Source organism: Coturnix japonica, chromosome 5 (genome assembly GCF_001577835.2).
Source record: "Coturnix japonica isolate 7356 chromosome 5, Coturnix japonica 2.1, whole genome shotgun sequence".
In the NCBI taxonomy this organism is placed as follows: domain Eukaryota; kingdom Metazoa; phylum Chordata; class Aves; order Galliformes; family Phasianidae; genus Coturnix; species Coturnix japonica.
Genome location: NC_029520.1, coordinates 9,638,401 through 9,644,636, shown reverse-complemented (window position 1 = coordinate 9,644,636; position 6,236 = coordinate 9,638,401). Strand labels below are relative to the sequence as shown.

The 6,236-nt window shown below is 47.1% G+C and overlaps 1 long non-coding RNA gene across 3 annotated transcripts; it reads right to left on the bottom strand.

Annotated features, from left to right (window-relative positions):
• Positions 1–872: 872 nt before the first annotated feature.
• Positions 873–5,936, bottom strand: LOC107314525. Of its 3 annotated transcripts, XR_001555479.2 has the most exons (10): positions 5,859–5,936; positions 5,692–5,745; positions 5,257–5,304; positions 4,929–5,149; positions 4,706–4,792; positions 4,464–4,548; positions 4,237–4,366; positions 3,089–3,159; positions 2,147–2,490; positions 873–1,318 (listed from the first exon to the last, which is right to left on the bottom strand). It is a non-coding gene; the product is annotated as an uncharacterized LOC107314525 (long non-coding RNA). The 3 variants fall into 3 exon arrangements; XR_004307362.1 differs by lacking the exon at positions 873–1,318 and having other exon boundaries at positions 2,000–2,490; positions 4,929–5,172; XR_004307361.1 differs by lacking the exon at positions 873–1,318 and having other exon boundaries at positions 2,000–2,490.
• Positions 5,937–6,236: the final 300 nt, after the last annotated feature.

The window sequence follows — 6,236 nt, the reverse complement described above, 5'->3', positions numbered from 1 at the left end:
TTTGTTTTTTTTTTTTTTTTTTTTTTTTTTTTTTTTTGTGCATTGAGTCCTTAAGAACCTACAAAGTGCAGAGGAAGCCTAATGCAAGGTAAAGTAGCTTAAGACCTCCTATTGTCGCTTTGTAATGTGGTTTTTTGGTTTTTTCTTTTTTTTGTTTGTTTTTCTAATTTGTAAAGTGATGAAGAAAAATCTCTTAGTTTGACATTATTGCATGGGTAATGGGGGGGTAAAAAGGCTTTACTTCTTCTCTCAGTAAACCTAGATTGGTGTGGAAGGGAGATTAAGTGTGGATGTATCTACGACAGGTGAAGGCATAGATAGTGGAAAAGGTTTTTTTTCTCACTGTCTGATGAAAGGTTTATTACTCCACAATACAGTTAGGACAAAAGTTAGGTTAGATTTTTAAAGCTGCTCACTGTCTAATGCCATTTGTTCTTGCTTAGCTCCCGTGCACTAAGGGATGAGGGCTTTTGTTTCTGATTTATCATAAAATTAAAAAAGAGAAAGGAAGTCCCTTTTTGTCTTTGCTGGCTGAGGGATACAATTGTACAGTCTGGGCCTCTAGTTAAAAAGTGACTGGGTAGGGAGAAAGCAGGTAGCTCTGTTTGGAAGGGAAGACAGTGCAAGGACCGGTTTCTATGAATGCAGGCACTCAAGAAATATATTATGACCCCCCAGAGGAGTGTGAAAGGTGGTGTTTCAGTGGTTTTTTTTGTGTGTGTGTTTGGGTTTTTTTTGGCAGTTTTAGGCTTGTATAGCTGCAACCCAAAGTTGTTGTTCAGCCCATTATGCAATAATAATTATTGTTAAGAATGTAGAAAACGTGATCAAGTGAAATGATACGATTGTAAACTGTTCAAGTTCAGGGTAATTCAACAGGTTTTATTCCACTCCACTATTAGAACAATACATCCATTAACTTCAGCTGTCTAATACATTAAGTCAATAAATGGCTGTTATATTAACAGAACATAATTAAAAGACAACAATAATGCTCTCAGGCAGCATCCAAAGAAGGGCTCAAACTCCTTCCATTCAACTTAGCTGAAAGGGAGCATTTGCAAGGTGGGGTCAGCTTCTTTTCCCAGGCAGCTTTTCTGTTTGTTAGGTCAAAGGAGGTACAGGTTGGAAATGAAGAAAAAGCTCACTCTAAGGAAGGCTGAGATATCAGAACAGGCTTCCTCGAGGCAGCAGTCACAGCCCAGGGCTGACCCACTTCACAAAGCGCTTGGATGCAGCTCTCATCTTGAACAGTTGAAGTCAGGGCAATCTCACATAGAAGTAGGAGTCGCATGTCCATTCCAACCAGGTTGGCTTTCTATAAACAAAAAGACATTTAATTAGTGGATTTGCTTATCCATAAAGTTTCTCTCAGTAATATACTTTTTAGACATCCCTATTTAAAATAACACCCCATTCTGTTTATCTCAGAGAGCAACACCACAATTGCCTACCACCATAATAAAGAATTAGTGAGTAAAACTACCCTGTAACTCATCAAAACTGTGCTGCAGTTTAGTCACTAGTGTTTGAGTTACATACGATGCTGCTTCATTAAATTTCTCCCTTGAATTACCCACAAGTTTCACTTCAGTGACAGCACCAATAGATCCTTAACTAATTGCAAGTGAAACCAATTATTAATTACATACTCACATAGAGATAGAAATGCTTTTGTGTAGTATATTCATGTATGGCAGAACCACAGTGCAGTTCTCTTACTTTTGTTAAAGCACACAATGCAGAGCATGATGCATTTGTATAGTTAAATTTGTATAAAGTTAAGTCTCAGCATGTGACAAAGGTTCACAGGCACTAACTTCAATGTTGGACTTAAAGGGTCACGCATTGAAGCACTAGCTCAGTTTACCTAGTGAGAAAGCAGAGATTGTTTTCAGTGAGTTCCTTTTTAAAACAAACAAAAAAATAAGAAAACAAGGTGGTTTTTTTTCTTTATTTATTTAAAAACAAGGCAGTCACTGAGCCATGCTGAGCTCAAGAATCAATTCTATCTGGAAATACAGCTACAACAACACAAACACTGGCAACACAGTCAGCCATTATACTCTGCACAAAGCAAGTCTGATGCACAGTATCTATGCCATAGGTAACTTGTAAAAATATTTGTTATTGATTGAAGTCTCACTTTGTCTTTTACAGAGCATGGAATGCCAAAGAGCCAATCACTTCAGGGATCATCCCTCTTCCTCTTCACATTTCCCAAGATGAAAACCTTCAGCAGCAAACAAGCGAGGCCAACGCACAGAAAGAGACCGCACACCCACATCTTTGTGAGGTATGTAAGGAATTACTGTTTTAAGTTAGAGACAGACAGGTATCCACTCCACCACAAACCCTCAAGTGAGCTAAGCCCAGCCCTTCCCCTACAGGGCAGATAGTCTCAGGCATCTCAGATCCCACAGGCAACGCAGAACAGTAGCGCTCACATCAGAAATAATCCCACCAAAGAGCCTTCAGGAGCCAATAATCCTGCAAAAGGGAGTTATCACCACTTATCAAACCACAGATCAGTTTAGTTATCAGTATTTTAGAGGTAGGCATTGAAGAGTAGAATTTTATCCTTCACAGTTTTGCTCTAGTAAGAAGATGAAGCAGGAGACAAGCTATTGAGGGAGAGCTAGCTTTTCACTATTTAAATCCAGATCTTTTTAAGTCCCCCATCTAGCAATTCAGCACATTGTACAGGGGGCACACTCTTACATACCAAGTAAAACTCTGCCCAAAGAGATAGTTTAAATTTTTAATATATAAATCATTTGGCCTCAGAGAGCTCTCAACAGCTTTCACCAGCATTTCCATTTATTTACCCATTTGGTTATATTTTTTCTTGCCAAGAAGAAATGACAATAAAGCCCTAGAGAGCATAATAGCAGCTTCCCTCCTTCATAATCACTCAGCCTACTTAGAGTGTTGATACTGAAAACCACCCATAGCACACACAGGACCAACATATGTGGCAAGCAGCTCAGTCTAGCTCACCTCCAGCCACTTCCCCAAACCTTAGTAACCAGGAAATTCCCTGTACCCCCTAATGTATAAGGCCAGAGCCATTCCAAAGAGATCTTACCTGATGCTTGTAATAAAGTCATCTTCTTCAGCAGGATACAGAACCCAGCTTCTCCTCTCTCCAGCTCATTCCTGCAGGACCAAGACCACCACCACCAAGGAGTCATCACCACCCAGGAGCCACTCCAAGTCCCACGGAAGACCCCTTCACCATGGATGGGCTTACCCCATCACAGCCCCACTCAGGAGCCCCAAGGGGGACAGGGGGACTTAGCCTCCCACCACACTCAGGGGGGCGGAGGGAGTCTCAAAGGGGGCAGGGGAGGGCCGAGGGAGGGCTAAGGGGACAGGGGAGGGCAAGGGAGGGCTAAGGGGGCAGGGGAGGGGCCCCAGGGGGGCAGGGGAGGGCTGAGGGAGGGCCCCAAGGGGCAAGGGGAGGGGCCCCGGGGGGGAGGGCGAGGGAGGGGCCCCAAGGGGGCAGGGGAGGGGCCCCCAAGCGGGGCCCCCAAAAAAATGCCACTGACATGCCCACCCTCCCGCCAAAAAAAAAAATATATCTCTTTAGAGATAGTGCAAAATCCGGCCTCCAGCACCATTACAAGGGGGAGAACACAACTCAGGCTGAGTCTAGACTCAGCCTGAGTTGTGTTCTCCCCCAGCAAAAAGAAAACCAAGAAAAACTTAGAAAATAAAAATAAATTTAAAAAACTTAAACAACTTTATAAAAAACAAACTACAAAAAGTCACAAAAAAACCAAGAAAAACTACAAAAACCTAAGAAAAACCAAGTTACTAAAAAAAACCTAAAAAACAACTTACTAAGAAAAACCACAAGAAGAAAAACCAACTACAAAACACCAAGAACCAAAAAACCAACTACAAAACACCAAAGAACCAAAAAACCAACTACAAAACACCAAAGAACTTAAATTTAAAAAAGCAAAACTACAAAACAAACTTACTAAACAAACCTACTACAGAAAACCAATTGCTAAGAAAAACCAACACATTACTAAAAAACCAGCTACTAAAAAACTACAAAAACCAACAACTTACTAAAAAACCAACTACAGAAACCAACTACACAAACTTAAAATAAAACTTAAAGCCAAGCCATCACGCTCCAAAAAAAAAAACCAAACAAAACCAAACCACATCATCCCCTGACAGCCAAAGGCAACACACCCCTAACGACTCAAAGACACCCACCTGACTCCACGCAGACGCATCCAGACCGTGCCGACTCTGCTCCTCAAACTGCTGCTGAGGGGATGCTGCCACAGCCGGGCCGCGGGGCTCGCTCGTCCTCGCTGCCAAATGCTCCGCTGCAGCGCTCAGCCTGTAATAAAAGCAGCAAAACATGACATCCGGAACGTGCCATGACATCCGGAACGTGCAGTCCCGACACCGTGCCTCCAAAGGAAGGGGACGCCTACCGGCTGCTGTCACGCCGCCTGTCCTTCTCGCCCTCCCTGAAGGCTGCTCTCACTCGCTCTGTCCTTCCGTCCTCGCCCGCCTTGCCTGGAACAAAGACCGAAAACGACGGGACGCGAAGCTCTTCGATACTCGCTTCTGCCGGCTTCCTCGGCACGCCTAGGCTTAGCTCATTACGATCCAGGGAAAAAGACGCTAAGGGGTTACCCTTATTGCTCTCTTCTGCTATCTCTGAGGTGCTTACCGTGAGGGCAGGGCTACTGACTAGTCTCTTCTCACTGGTGACGAGATGACAGAAAAAGACCTCCGCTTGCCACGAGGTACCTTTAGGCTGGAAGACAAAAACGCTACTTTACACAAAGGATAGTTCAACGCTGGAATAGGCTCCCAAGGGAGGTGGTTGACTCCACGCCCTGGGATCTGTTTGGAAGCCCTTTGGATGTGGTGCTCCAATAGAAGATACTTACTGCCTTGCGTCTTCCCGGTCTAATCCCAAACTTCACCGTATCGCCCGCGAGCCCTTCCTAGACCGGGAATACGAGCTCCGGCAGCGCCTCGACTGGGGTGAGGCGCCCCGGGGCTCCCCTACTTCTTCCTTCATCCTTAGGCAGAGCTCAAGGAGTTCCGGAAAAGAACACGGCGGTCCTCAACGGCGGTCCGGTCGTGCGAGCCGTGCCGCCGCGTCTCCCTGATGGGAAAGAGATCGCGCTCCTGAAGATACAAATAAAGGGCAGGGGGTGAAACTAAAAAGGCCGAAAGGCGGCCTGACAAGAGACTCCAGAACAAAGAGCTTACCTAGCGGCTTCTGAACGCTCGCCGCTTCGGGCTGACGAGATGCTCGGCCTGAAAGAGAAGAAAACTTGTTTCAGCAGCGCTTTGCGTTGCTGCACCCTCGCCTTCCCAGCCGCCCCGAGGCTGGAACAATACGGCCCCGTCCCGCTCGCTCCTACCGATGACATCGAGAGAACCCGAAGCCCTCGATAAAAAGCCCGGAGGGGGCTGAAAGCTGAAAGCGCCCCGGGACCCCGCTACGACTCGGAGAACGGAGCGGCGGCCCGCTCCGAAAACGCGGCGGCAGCCGGGCGACGACGTTAACCCGGCTCCGAGAAGCCGGGGGAGCTCCGCGCCGACCCCGGACGGAGCGCGGCGAGAGCCCGGCGGCCTCCCGCTGCGGGCGGACGGCCCCGAACGGCTCCCCGGAGCTCGCCGCGTCCGCGGTCCCGTTCCTACCTGAACTGCTCACCGGATCGGGCTCATCTTCACCGGGAAACGTCCCACCGCAACCTGAAACAAAACGGCACAACACAAAGAGAACGTTACAAGAAAAATCCCAAACCCAAGGACCCGTTTCAAAAGCAGCCCATCGCGGTGCTCCGCAGCCCCAGCAGAGCCCAAACCTGACGAAGGAGCGGAGCCCACGCCGACGTCCGCACTCTATGAGATCCCGGAGCCGTCTGATGGCTCCCTGCGGCCTCCGGAGGAGCTTAAGAGGCGTTCGGGCCGGAACCCGCCCCCGGCCGCCAACGAGGCGCAGCTGAGCCCGGGCGGCCGCGGCCCCGCGGCACCTGGGAGTCGTTCCCTCGTTAGCGCCGGCCGGGGGAATTGACAGCTCGACACGTGGACTGCAGATCTGATCTAAGGATCCGAATTGCACTTTAAAAAGAAAAAAAGAAAAAAGAAAAAAAAAGAAAAAGAAAAGAAAAAGAAAAAAAGAAAATAAACAAAGATTTGTTGAAACAGTAAATACTTGGTATCTGACACAGAAAATGTGGCTG